This window comes from Durio zibethinus, chromosome 27 (genome assembly GCF_047325235.1).
Source record: "Durio zibethinus cultivar Kanyao isolate XHJ-2024 chromosome 27, ASM4732523v1, whole genome shotgun sequence".
Lineage (NCBI taxonomy): Eukaryota > Viridiplantae > Streptophyta > Magnoliopsida > Malvales > Malvaceae > Durio > Durio zibethinus.
The window spans coordinates 10,011,998-10,027,512 of NC_143188.1; the positions used below are offsets into that span (position 1 = coordinate 10,011,998).

General features: G+C 31.0%; 2 pseudogenes across 1 annotated transcript; one reads left to right on the top strand and one right to left on the bottom strand.

The window, feature by feature from the left end:
• Positions 1-141: 141 nt before the first annotated feature.
• Positions 142-6,682, bottom strand: LOC149510897 (2-alkenal reductase (NADP(+)-dependent)-like; annotated as a pseudogene). The gene is made up of 4 exons (XR_016334756.1): positions 6,129-6,682; positions 5,499-5,665; positions 963-1,045; positions 142-717 (listed from the first exon to the last, which is right to left on the bottom strand). The product of XR_016334756.1 is annotated as a 2-alkenal reductase (NADP(+)-dependent)-like (transcript).
• A 6,477-nt stretch (positions 6,683-13,159) lies between these two features.
• LOC149510898 (shikimate O-hydroxycinnamoyltransferase pseudogene) lies at positions 13,160-14,675 on the top strand (annotated as a pseudogene).
• Positions 14,676-15,515: the final 840 nt, after the last annotated feature.

Sequence of the window (15,515 nt, forward strand, 5' to 3'; positions counted from 1 at the left end):
ATTTAATCATAAAAACATTACACATGTCATATATAAAACTAATTTTTAATAACGAGTGTTATAAAGAATTTTTTAAGATTATTATATCAAGTAATATATTATCTCAATGCATTAAAATTCAGAAAACGAACTATCAACTAATGTATTTAATATAAGAATATTCATATAACTAATTATTTAACTAACCTTGTAGTACCCTAATTAAAGCATTTATTAGCAAAATCTAGACTAATTTTCGTTCATAACTAAAACTAATCCTTTTCAAAACACAATTTAGTTTCTTCATATTTCACAGAAACCATGAGAATCCATCCACCAGGAGAGAGAAGGTTGATCAATCATTCCGGAGCGACAACAATAACCTGTTTTCCCACGTTGCGACCACTAAATAGTCCTACCAAAGCAGTAGGGCCGCTCTCCAAGCCTTCAGCAATGTCCTCCACATACTTTATCTTCCCTTCTTTGATGGAAGGCAATACAAAGTCCAAGAGCTTTGAATATTGTGGATAGTAATCAAAGACAGAAAATCCTTCAATTCGAACTCTTTTATAAACGATCAACATTAGGTTGTGTATCCCTTCAGGTTGATCAAGATTATACTACGAGATCATCCCGCAGACTGTAATGCGACCATGGATTCTCATGTTGAGAATCACAGCATCCAGCATTTTGCCTCCAACGTTTTCGAAATAGATATCAATGCCTTCAGGAAAGTACCTGGAGAGTAGATTATACCATACATTAATACATAAAGATGAAAAATTTAAAAAATAATAACAATAAAAAAAGAGGACACAATCTGAATATGAGAAAAGGAGTTGCAGATGCCTGACTTTAGATCTCAAACCTTAATATCACTTCATAAGAATGAATATATAAATCAATTGAACTAATATTTATATTCAACTTAGCAGAGAGTGAAATTATGGATCTTGTTTAGCATTGAAATTATATATACTGACCTTTTCAAAGCTGCATTCAGATCAGGCTCTTCTTTATAATTGAAAGCATCCTCAAACCCAAACTTGTTCTTTAACAATTCAACCTAGTTCAAAACAATGGAGAGTTAAAAAAAGATGTGTTTAGAATATCCAAGCAATAATATATGAACCATATATCCAGCATTAGCCTATTGAATTAATGCCATATTTTCCACTTAACCTTATTTTACATTTAATTAATTTTGTAATCAGAGATTTAAATTACGATTATGATAGTGTTTTTGACCATGTCTAATTTTACATAACAGAGATCATTGTTATCGTTGTAGTCATTGGGATCATAAATTTTTTTTAATTCAGGCAACTTAATATAAAATATAATAATTATAATTATAATAATAAGAACTCTTATTTTATAATTTTTAAATTAATTTATGATATCTCATGACTTTTATTTAATTAAAAAATTATTCATAAAATATTTTTCAAATTACAATAAAGTATTTATATTTGATTTTACAATAAATCTTTATTGGAGTCAAATTCATATTTAATATTTAGTTTTGAGAAATTAAATATTAACAAAGTAAAACATATTATATATCAAATATTCACATTTGGGAAGGAATCAATTAATGCAAAAAAATTTTGCACATTTTTTTAATCATTGATTTTAATAGATCTAAGAAATTAGATTAATTAATTTTTTTACTTGACTCTCTCATCCCTTTGATTTATTGAATTCAATAGCTAAAAAAAAGATATAATTTTTTAAATTTACAAGTCCCTCCCCTTCATGTTTAATAATATTACAAACTTATAAATATAATTATAATTTATTGTAAAATGTGCAATTTATTAAGTAACTTATTTTTTCACCTATTAATTGATTTAACATTTTTATCACAAATTGCTTTTAATTTATTCTATAATGAATGATATTTTCAATCGTTATTTAATTACACAAAAATACTAATAAAAACTCATCTAATACTAAAAAAAATGAATAACTATACAAATCTAAAAAAATTACAAAATTTAAATACAAAATCATTAATTAATAAATTTTGTTTTAAAGAAAAAAATCCTTAAATAAAAGAAATTCCCTAAAAAATAAAAAAGAAATCCCCTAAGTTCCCACCTTACCCTACATTTTCAATGTTCTATTTCACTTTATTCCCTAAAATTTCCCTCAACCCTCTTCCCAATTCCATAAATGTTTTTTACACCAATAGTAGCTTGGCCAGTTTACGGCCCATCCTAATTTTCTAAATTCCCTATTCTATCCCGATCACCCATATTGCAACTTCAGTATTCACTTTTTCCAAAATTTATGATTTCACTTAGTCATATATATTTTTTTAATTTGAGGTCGGGTCGATTTTATTTTCCAAAAGAAATGAAATCGAGTTGGAAGCTAGTTTAAGGAAAACCTAACCTCGACTGGTTATATTTTACCATATCACGTTTTTAGTCTTCACTTTTACTAAAATTTATGATCTCACGCTCAAGTAGGGACGACAATTTAACTCGTAATCGTTGAGTTATGATATAACTTGACCCTATATGATTTGTTTCTTTTTTTGAAAATTAGAAATCAAGTTGGATTGGTCATTTTATTTTTTATAAGGAGCAAAGTCGGGTCGAAGGCAGATTTAAAGAAAATACGAACCAACTCAATATATTTACCAAAATACCTTTATAGATAATATTATTTAAGGTTAAATTATTTTGAACCTTTCTTTATTCTTTTTCTTCACTTTTGCCTCTCTCCTATATATATTTAAAATTATTCAGGGGTAGAATCTTTTTTTTTATTTTCTTTCTTCTCTACTTCAACCTCTCTCATTCCCTTTGCATCAAAATCAAATCCCATTTTTTTTAATCACAAACTTATCAAATTGTGAATGCCACTCTTAGACATTACCATGAAGTTGGAGTGTGCACTTTATAGTGGTGATTTGTCTTTTTTTTGGGGGCATGGGTAATGGCAAGAGATTTAAGCTTTTCAACAATCTAAAGTTGGATATCATGATGCATGTGTCATGGACCATGCACAAGTCCTCAATCTGATGAAACTTATTTGAGTTGGTATGGGAAAAGGATCATGAAGGATTGATATCGAGATCCTCAAGGTACATACGAGACCTAAGAGTATAGGCGAGGGCTGAGGCCAAGGCTAACGTGCGAGAGTACGTTAAGATATGCATTCTAGTGCCAAGTATGAGGAGTTTTCATTTGAAGGTTCTATAACACCCAAAAAATATGGGTAGTTAGGTGTAGAATGCTTTAGAATAGCCTGGAGATAGGTCACGTGCATGGGCATAGAATGTTCTAGAAGGGCGAGCACGTGCACTATAGCGCCTAGACGAGGAAGATTTTGAAAAGCCTTAGTTGCAAGCAGAGTAGCGACTAAACAAAAATGGTTCTTGAAGCCACTAGGTGCAAGCAGTCAGTAACAGTGCTTAGACTCTTTCAGACCCAGTGCTTATCAGGGAACTTAGAACCAAATAAGTTCTAAAAAGGGCCTAACCAACCTAACTTGAGTCTAAGGCCCTGGAATGGCCTAGAATGGTTGTGATGGCCACACACTTAGAACAATAAGGACCACAAGTGTAAGGGAAGCTCAAGTATAATTAAAGAAGCCCTCACCTTCATTTGTACACAACAATTAAGTTAGAACAACATAGACAAGTCATAACACAAGACATAGGAAATAAGAGTCCTAGAGACATAGTCTTAGACTTAGACATATGTAGAGACGTGGGGATAGACATAGAGAAAGCCTTTGTAGGGACATTGTGTAATTATACATACATCTAGTAAATATAATATAGTTACCTTAACTCTCTCTTTTATAGCTTCTCCTAAACTCCTAGGAAGCCAGTGGAGTTCACATCATAAGTGTTTTGTAAAGTGTCTAGGAAAGGCTGACTTAGGCACACTGGAGATAGTTTAAGGCTATATGGTTGCTAGGCTTAAGCTCCCGACCCATGACATATGAACATACTTGGCTAGATGTTAACTTTCCCATCAAATCCCCCTTCTATGATTCTACCTCCCTCCTTTAAACTCTGATCTCACTATCGCCTTTCTTTCTCAAAAATTAATATTTTTTTCTCAATCCTAATTCCCAAATTCATTCAACTTACATTCAAACTCATCCATCCTTTTAGGCAAAAGGATGATAAAACTCATAAGTTTTATCGACTTTTTTTTGGGTTCCTTCTATATGGTTTCTTCTATTAATTCATTTTGCAATGATGAGGTTATTTTCAAATAAGTAAAGCTTGGATTTTCATATTGTTTTATATTGGTTAGTTTATTGTTTCATTCTCTTCTTTAAGTTTTTAAATTTGATTATTATTACAAAAGTAAGAAGAGTTTCCATTTTAATTTATGCATTATTTTTTGTTTTATAAGTAGTTAGGTCAGAAACTTTGGCTTGAAATTAGGGAACCATTTTTCTTAATAGGTCAAAGTTGGTTTTTATAACTAAAACCTTCGATCGAAGGCAACTTGGAGTTTGAGTAAGAAGATAAGAAGGTTGGGTCTAAGGTGGACCAAGCAAAAAACTCTCCGACCCATTGCCATCATAAGAAGTCTCAAGTCTCACCCTTTTTGCCACATCCTTTGGACCTTTGTCTCTCATCGACTCACCAATTCCTTTATTTTTCTCAACATGTCATCACTTTCCTCTCTCATGGAGTCACACTCACCCTCTGGTCTTTTCCTTCAACCCACTTGACACCTAGCCCTAAGCACTCAAGCCAAGAACCAACAGGTAGCAACCTAGCTTTAGCCCCTATTACTTAGCACCATTACAACACAGCAACAAAGAGCAACAAACTCCAGTCCCATTCAACCAAAAAAAAAAAAATATAACAAATTTACATAATTTAAAAAAAAAAAAGATAATTTGAATTTCAAATTACTTACTTACCTTCAATTCTTAATTGAATCTAAATTGGACTAAATTGATTGTGTTTTATGGGCTGAATTTATGGATTAAAAAATCTGTCAGTCTAAGGCTATTCTTGGTTTAAAATTTTAACAAAATGATTGTTTTATTGCTTTGAATGTTTGAACGAAAAACGATAATAATGGATCGTTGCTATCGTTATTCATTGTTACACCACTTTTTACAACCACAATGTACCATTGCTATCAAGATTCAAATTCTCTTATGTTTTTTCATCACTAACGGTGGTGAATAATGGTGTTACCTTGAAATAACGACCATTATTCTATTACTATTTGAATCCCTTAGACTTGTACTGTTGAAGGCAATGAAGTTTTCTTTTAATGGCAACATTAAGTTTCCAACTTACAAATCCTTCTCTCGCCAAGGTTGTATTTGATCTATTAAGACTTATTTGATTATGATTATTATTTTTATGAATGAATTTAATCTTATAAAAAAATTATTGTGATATATGGAAAATCAACTCTAATATGCTAATACGTTGACAAAATAAGATCTCCATGTTCAATTGAAGCTAAAATTTGTAGTCCATTCATGTTAGGTATATAAGGGCTTATCATAAGAGGTTTCACCTTTTCTCTACTTCCGGCACTACCAACAACATAGCAACCCATCAGCTTTGCAAATTGTCCAACAAGCTGTCCCACAGCACCAGATGCAGCTGACACAAAAACATATTCACCTTTCTTTGGAGAACAAACTTCATAGAACCCCGCATAAGCACTCAAACCAGGCATGCCTTGTTAAGAAGAAAATAAAAAAAGTAATTAGAATTAAAACAAAATTTTCTACGCCGAAATTTTGGATTAACAATTGGAAATTACTAAAATATATTTAAAAATATTATAATATTAATATAAATTATTTTTAAATATTCTAATAATAACCGAGCTTGAGTTCATATCTAGCTTTAGAAATGTCAACTCAGATCAGTTTATAGAATGAACACCAGGTATCCAAGACCTAAAGGCTCCATAGCATTTTTTTTTTTTTTTACATTGTGATAAGATCTCATCGGTTAAATTTAGATAAATTTATTTTTCAAGATGTAATAGTAATGCTTAAATTTTAATATTCAAATTTTGCTTAATTAAAATTTTAACTTTTTCACTTCAAATGTTTTACATGCACTAATTTTTTCTCTTTTTGGTTCCAAATAAATTTAAATTTGATAAAAGAATAATTTCATTTTTAGTACATACCAAGAATTCCAGTATAGTAGGAAAGGGGTACTTCAGTGTCCTGAATTTTAAAAGGTCCTTCGGGTGCTGTCAGAAGACAGTACTCTTCCCATCCGGTTGTGCCTCAAACCAAGTCTCCTTCCTTGAAATCTGGATGATCTGAGTCCAAAACTTTAGCCACTCCAAACCCAGTTATTGGCTGCAAATGTTCTAGAAAAAGTCACAAACCCTAGAAAATATATAATATGTTGCAAGTGTAGAAACAACTGCTAGAGGAATGGAAGAGGCTTAGAGAGCCAGGGGTATAGAAACGGAGTAACACAGAGCCTTGGCTTCTCATTAAATGCCGCATATAGGGATCGCATGATAAGTAAAGATTCTTCACAAGAATTGCTTTCGAACCAGCTGAAACCTTCAGTTTTATTTTTCCAATGGTGATAGCCATGTTTGATTCCTTTGGAAACCCAGTAATTGAGTCCTTCCATATCACCTGCTTATTGCTTACAATTACTTCGTTATCATTACCGTCCGCCATATGTTGTTGCTTAATGTTTCTTTCCGTGTAGAGACACTAAGCTGATAGCTCCCTTTATACAAATTCATTTTTTCTAGAAATATCGGCTACTTTAATTCTGTGGCTTAGTTTTGATTGCGCATACCTGATACCTTAACAGAAGTTTCGGGAATGTGTATTATGGGGCTGAAAATTTGAAAGCCAACGTGTCTGAAAAGTAGCCAACGTATTTGCATATTATTTAGGACCCAAGAATTAAACACTAAAAATGACAACCTGACATCTTATTCCCTCAATGCTTACAGACTATATATAATATCAGATGTTTATTTAATTTTACAAATTATGAAATTAAGTATGCAATTTACATTTTCATAAAAAAATTAATACGTAAGAAATGTGCTATTATCTTAATTAACCAAAGAATGTATGTAGTGTCTAGTTGGTGTCAAGTTGTTTACAAGGGGTAAGAATGTGAAAGCACAAGAAAAGAAGATCGGTTAATGACAAAGGTCAAAAGTTGTTCTAACATTTGTTCTTCAAAGTTCAAGTCAGTGCTCTGTCAAGAAGTGTGAAGTAAAGAAAGGCAAAATGTAAGCAAGGAAGCTAGCGTTCCAATTAGTTTAGGAGCACTTGGAAGGGAATATTTATACCAATTCAATGAGGGACCTTAGACTTAGGTAGCTTGAGTTTGGTGTAGGGGGCTAGGGATGATATCATAGGCTCGAGTTGAGTTGGTAGTTGACGGTCTAATATGGGGATGACAAGTCAACATTTGCATGTGCTAGCAGATGATTGGTTGAGGTGACCAAGATAACATGGAGCCCGAGATTTTAGGTCAATTCAACACCTTAGGTCAATGAGAATGACCAACTATTCCCATTTGACAATTGACTTGTACTCTATAGGAAAAAGTTCCTTTTGCCTTTGAAACACTAAAATGCCCCTAACATTATAAGGATTATTACATTTAGGACACAACTGTGAGACTAGGAAAGTGAATTTTTAAAGAAATTATTAAATAAGTTAAACGATATGTCTTCATGCTAATTCTAAGGATTGACTTGTTTGGGAAGTTGGTTGGAATGGATGCTTTATAGTAAAAAAGACCTTTTAAAATGGGTGGGGTGGAAATTTTATTCCTTATTCTAATGAGAGTTATGATTTGGGTGAAAGATTTTGGTTGGATTGTGTGTGGATAAATATTGTAGGTGGAATGATTTGAAGAGCTTTGGTGGTAGTTCTTTGGCGTCTAAGCCTTGATTAGGAATTGTTGGGTTTATCTTATAGGAATACATTGAAGTTCTTTGTTAATGGTTCATTGAGGGGTAAACCATATATGATAGGACATGGTGGAGTGCTTAAAAACAATTCAGCTATTGAATTAAATTCAAATATTACCATTGCTTGGGTGTGCAATGTTGTTTAGTGGCCTTAGAGAGATTGGGTAACTTTCAATGAAGCTGACAAGCTTAGAAAAGAATTTTATGCTGATGCTTTGGGTGTTTGTCTTTTTTTTGTTATATTTGGGATGTTGTTTGTCATGTGAATTTTTTTCTTAGATCTTAGTCTATGTAAGACTAATTTCATTAATAAAAATTCTTCTTTGATTAAGAAAAAAAAAGTTTCATGAATTTGTTGGGTTTATTTTTATTTAAATAAAGTTCATAAATCTTTAGGACCCAATAAAAAGGCAGATAACTATTTTCAAATGTGTCGAGTTTGTCTTGATGTATTGTATACATTGGTAAACGATACTTCCACTATTCATGTCATCAATAGTTGGATTGACACAACTTGAAGCTTGCCTCCTAGCATTGCCTTATTCATTAATCGAACTCTTCTTCGTGCTCAAGTTCCACTAACTCTTATATTTCACATTGTTGAATATGACCTTTTTGTTGGGTTTAAAGTGACAAACAAAATCATGTGAAAGTGATATGTTACAATAAATCCACAGCAAATAGACAATAACCAATAATCAACAATGCAAGAAAAACAAAGCATGCTAAGATTTATGTGAAAAACCCTTCAATGTAGAGGGAAAAATCACCAGCCACTAGAAAAATCTTCACTATCAAATAATAGATATACAAAATTTTAATTTAGCTAAAACTAGAGCTCAATAAAAATTAGAGAGACAATTGGAGAAATCTTACTAGCTAACTAACTCAACAAATACATTCTAGATTTGTTTCTAGAGAGTTTTTAACTTGATCTTCACTATTCAAAATGCTAAGATATGAACGTGCTGACAAAATTTTAGCTTAATTAAATCATGGATCGACCTCTGTTCAACCTCTTAATCAAACAAGCAACTCTCCCTTTATCCTTGTTTCCTTTTACACCTCAATAATAACTTTTTTTCCTTGGTAACTCATGCTTTCATGCCATTATAAAAATATCCCTAACTTTTGTTTTAAAGTTAGGCTTTTGGTTGCCTAAAACAAAAGCCTTTATGGCCTTTTTTATTATTCAAACATATGGGACTAGACCTTATATCATAACAATCTCCCTTTCTAATTGTATTAGAAGGAGATCCATCACTATAACAGTTTCATTTAGAATTTACTTTGGCTAAGGAATCTATTTTTACTTAGTTACTGCAGAGCTCAAGCTTTTCTCTAAGAAGTGTTTTAGTCAATATATTTGTTGCATTCTTAATTATCAAATGCAATCAATGATATCTAACATCAATATGTATTGTTCTAGTATGGTACATAGTATTCTTACTCAAATCTAAAGCACTTTGATTGTCACAAAATACTACGTACTCTTTTTGATTTAATCTTAATTTAAGAAAAAAATATTTCATCCAAAACATTTCTTTACCTACTATGGTTACTACAATATACTCAGCCTCTATAGTTGATAAGGCAACACACTTTTACAATATAGACTACTAAGACACAGCTTCTCCTATAAAAGTGAACATATGCCTTAAAATAGATTTTCTACCATCATGATCACCTACCATGTTAACATCAGTAAATCCTTCTAAAATTGATTGTGTAGTACCATAACTTAAGCACATTTTTTAGGTGCACCTTAAATATTTGAAAATTCATTAATTGCTTCCCAGTGAACTTTTCTTTGATAAAAAAAAATCTATTCACTACACCAATTGCATGAGCAATGTCAAGCATGTACAAACCATAAGATACATTAAATAATCAACTGTAGAGGAATAAAGAATACTAGACATAACTAATTGCTTTTCTTTAGTCAGTAGACAAGATTTTTTACTTAAATGAAAGTTGTTGGCAATTAGCATGCTACACGTTGAATTTATTAAGCACCTGTTCAACATATTTTTTCTGTGACAATCACAGTTTCTCAATTCTTTGATCCCATATAATATTCATACCAAAAATCTATTCTGCTGGGCCTAAATTTTTCATGTCAAAGGAATTAGACAATTGTTCTTTCAACTTGTGAACCATACTAACATTTTATCCCACAATCAGCATATCATTGACACATAATAAGAAAATAATGAAGTTACCATAAGAGAATTTTTTGACATACACATAAGGATCCACTGTCATTCTTTTATAACTATGACTCACCATAAAAAAATCAAATTTCCTGTACCATTATTGTGAAGCTTGTTTTAAGCCATACATGTTTTTTTTTTTTTTTAAGTTTGCAAACTAGATGTCTTTCATTTTCACTTCAAATTTCTTAGGTTGATACATATAAATCTCATTTTGTAAATTACCATGTAGGAATATAATCTTAACATCAAGCTGCTCAAACTTAAGAATCAAATTAGTACTAATCCTAATACCACTCGAATGGAACTCATTTTGACAACTGAAGAGCAGATCTCATCAAAATTGATATTGAGTTTTTGAAAAAACTATTTTACCACCAATCAAGCTTTATATTTCATTAACTTACCACCATCCTTTTCTAATTTGAACACCCATTTATTTTTCAATAGCCTTTTCTCTCTTGGAAGTTTAACAAGATCATATGTGTTATGTTTTTGCAATAACTCCATTTGTTCTTTCATTGCTTTTAACCAATGCTTTTTATCCTAAATAGTTTGCACATCTTGAAAGCTTTTTGGCTTTTCTTCATTGGTGACTATAATAAAATTTGAACTTGTATATTTTATGGATGAAACAATACTCTTTGGTAGATCCCTTAGGCTAAAATTTTATACAACCAAATGCTCAAGGTAGCTTTCCCTGCTCAACACTCTCTAGTGAAAAGGATTGTTCACCTTACTTAACACACTCTGATGGAAAAGATTGCTCTTTCTACTCAAAATCGATTGCATCTAACTCATCACTAACTGTGGTTGTGTCATTTATATCATCAAGTTTTGTTTCTTGCTCATTTTCACCATTTATGGCTCTTCTAAGTAAAACTCTTATCGGTGTTGAATCATTACACTTAATAGTAACTTATGTAGTTTTCTCACTCTTCTTAAGGTCTACTATGGTTTTTTTTCATAAAAAATTACATCTTTGCTTCTTATTATCTTTTTTTTTACTGGATCCCATAACCTGTAGCTAGATTCCTCATCATCATATTCGACAAACACATACTATGTGGCTTTATTATTAAGTTTTGACCTCAACTCTATCGACACATGTATGAATATTTTATATTTGAAAACTTTCAACTGAGATATGAAGCATCTTTTTTTGTCCACAATTTTTTTTAAATGTAAAAGCCTAAGGGAATTGATGGTGAGCTATTAATCAAGTAATAGGCTTGTTGACTTTTTCACCCTAACATGGTCGTTGTAATTTTTTCATCCTCAACATACATTTGACTTTTTTCATAATAATGCAATTCATCCTTTTAGCCACACCATTTTACTGTGGTGTTTGAAGTTTTGTCATCTCATACTTGATCCCATACTTTGAACAATATTCTTTAAAATATTTAGATATGTATTCTCTATCATTATTAGTTTGAATATACTTTAAAGGCAACCTTTTTATCTTTTCCACTATAGTATGAAATTTTTGAAAATACTATAGTACCTGAATTTTGGTTTTTAACATATACACCTAAGTCTTACATAAAGCATCATCAATAAAAGTAATAAAATACCTGCTAAATCCAATGACTCAACCTCAATGGGACCACATACATGAGAATGAATCAATTCTAATATATTTCCTTTCCATTAAAAACGTTTAAAGAAAGAAACTCTATGATGCTTGCCTTTGGTCAATGAAATAAGAAACTATCTTGCCAAAATCTGTAAACCTTTTTTGCTCATACGTGCTAGCCTTTTATGTCACAAATTTGCTAAAACATCATCTTCAACGACATTTATCTAATTTTTGTTCAATTGCATCTATGTCTTATACATTGTGTAGCATAGTTTTCCTATTGCAACTATCATAGATCCTTTGAAAAGCTTCCACTATCCATTCTTTTGTTGACTTTCATATCCTTCTTTAAAAATGACACTACTGTAATTAAGTTCATTCTCATATTTGAATGTATTTGACATCCTTCAAAGTCAATGTGCAGCTCGTATTAGTTTGTACAATAATATTACTGACTATAATAATCTGTGACGCACTCTTATTTTTCATCTTGGTGCAATCAAAGTCTTTTACTTTGTAAGTTGTAAACAACTCTTTTTTTAGAACAAAATGATATGTTGTTTTATGTCAACTATCTACTCAATGCTTGGATTACCAACATGATTACGGTCTTCATGTGTACAAATCAAAGTAATTGAATCATTATCTAAATTTACTGCTACAACACTATAATCATTTGAACTCTTGCCTTTTTCATCTTTTTGCTTTTGTTTCAAGATTTTGCAATTTTGCTTTCTGTGATCAAGTTTACCACAATGGTAATAGTTATTTTATCTTTGGGCTTGGTTTTATGTCTAAACTTATTATAGCTTTTCGAGTTCTAATCTTTGTTGATATTTTTGCTTTTGTTCTCTATGAGAAGAGGTTGTTTCTCAGAGTTTGAATCTTTTTATCTTGCTTTTTCATTAAGCATATTGTCCTTTACCATCTATAACGTTGCCTTATAATCAAGAGCTAAATTAAAAAAGGTCACAACTAGGGTATTCTAGCTAGCAATGAACCCAAAAGTAATGACACCTTCATTTCATCATCTATTTTAAGCTCTATGGTAGTCATCCAATTGAATATATCTTGAAAATCACTCAAGTACTCTATAATCAATCGTCCATTCCTATACTATAAAATTGAAAGTTTTTTAACAAGCATAACTTTATTCATTTATGTCTTCTTCTTGTACAATGTTGCTAATTTTTCCTAAATGATGTGGTCATCTGTCTCTTATGTCACATGATAGAAAACACTGGTGTGGACCTATTTTTTAATTATGGCCAACATCTTTTTGCCTAGCTTCTTTCAGTTTTCATCTTTCATATCTACTGTCTTAGTTGAATCACCCAATATTAGCTCATACAAATATTTCATATCATATAAATCATTGGTGACTAAAAATTTTGATACTATTAATTTTATCATGGAACCTATATCACCTTTCATGATCTCAAATAAAATTTACTTTTATCATGGGTTGCTATTGTACCTATGTATCAAAAATAAGTGTAGCTTTGATATCATTTATTGGGCATAAAGTGAGAAACACTATAATGTGGAAACAATATATCTTAATAAACCCACAACAAATAGAAAACAATAATAATCAACAATGCAGGAAAAATAAAGCACACCAAAATTTACATGAAAAACTCTCAACTGTAAAGCGAAATAACCGTAAACTATTAGAAAAATTTTTACTATCAAATAGTGGATATACAAAGTTTCCCTTTAATTAAAACTAAAGCTAAACAATAATTAAATAGACAACTAGAGAAATCTTACCAACTAGTTAACTCAACAAATACAGTCTAAATTTGTTTTCCAATAGCTTAAAACCTAATCTCCACTGTTTAAATGTAGAACACTAAGACATGAACATGCTAATAAAATTTTAGCTCAATCGAACTATAGATCGATGTTCATTCAACCTCTTAATCAAACAAACAGCTATCTCCTTCTTCTTATTTTCTTTCATGCCTCGGTAACAACTTTTTTTTCCCTAATGGCTCACATTTTTATGCCACTACAAAAACATCCCTAACTTTTGTTTTAAAGTTAGGTTTTTGGTTGCCTAAAACAAATGCCTTTATGGGCTTTTTTAGTATTAAAACGTATAAGGCTGGACCCCATATCATAACTCTTCTTTTAAACTCAAGATTACAAGAACTCGTCAATTTCAACATTAAAATCTTAGTCAGATGATCACAAGCCATCCATTGTCTCCATCTTTAAGCTCATGGTTGATCAACTAAATCCTAAAAGCTAAACCAAATATTAGAAATTCTAATTTTATGAAATATAGTACTTTTAACATCTTAACTGCACATTTATGGTATTGTATAAGCAAAGCAAAAGGTTTCTCAAATGATCAAGCTACCAAGCTATACATTTGAATTGATGGATTATCAAGGTTAAATCCTCTTCTCCCACCAGGTTACTTTGGCAATGTAATCTTTCTTGCTACACCAATTGCTCTAGTTTGTGATCTCCAATCCGAACCATTTACCAACTACCAAGCTATACATTCCAATTGATGGACGATCAAGGTTAAATTCTCTTCTCCCACTAGGCTACTTTGGCAATGTAATCTTTCTTACTACACCAATTGTTTTAGTTGGTGATCTCTAATATGAACCATTTACCAACACTGTTAAGAGAATCGATGAACTACTAAAGCATGCTAATGATGAAAAATTGAGATTAGCTCTCGATTACATAGAAAAAATGCTTAATTTAAATGCCTCATTTCAAGGATCAAATATTTTATAATGCCTAAACCTAGTTGTTAATAGTTGGATGTGGTTGCCTATATATGATGTAGATTTTAGATAGGGTCGTTCCATATATATGCGTTCGAAAAATGTTGTCCATGAAAGAATAATTTATATACTACAAAGTTTGACTAATGATGGGAGCTCGTGACTGGTTACTCAATTAGAAATATCTCACATGAAACTCTTTGAGAAAATTCTTTATGAATTTTAGTAAGAATGAAATACTATTTTATCCATGAAGTTTAGTAAGTGTGACTGTTAAAATTAAGTCAAATTTAAAATTAATTCAAATCATTTTTACTTTTTAATTACTTTTTATTTATTTTTATATTTTATTTAAAATCATTAAATTTCAACTATAATTTTAATTAAAAATGCATTTAAGACCTTTAGGTAAGATAGTGCCAATTTAGAGAAGATGATTTTTTCCCTTAGATATTGACATTACAATCAGAAAATGATTACACGTCATTGATAAAACTAATTGGATTTTGACAAGTGTTATGAGGATATTTTTTAAGATTATTGTGTTAAATTATATATTATCTCATTGCATTAATATTAAAAAAATTAACTATCAATTAATGTATTTAATATAAGAATATTTATATAAATAATAATTTAACCAACCTTAGAGTACTCTAATTAAAGCATTTATTAGCAAAATCTAGACTAGTTTTCTTTCGTAACTAAAACTTATCCTTTTCAAAACACAATTTAGTTTCTTCCTACTTCACAGAAACCATGAAAATCCATGCACCAGAAGAGAGAAGGACGATCAATCACTTTGGAGCGACAACAACAGCCTGTTTTCCCACATTGGGAGCACTGAATAATTCTACCAAAGCAATAGGGCCGCTCTCTAGGCCTTCAGCAATGTCCTCCACATACTTTATCTTCCCCTGGAAGGCAATACAAAGTCCAAGAACTTTGAATATTGTGGATAATAATCAAAGACAGCAAATCATTCGATTCAAACTCTCTTATAAACGATTAACATTAGGTTGTGCACCCCTTCATGTTGATCAAGATTGTGATATTATCCCGCTGA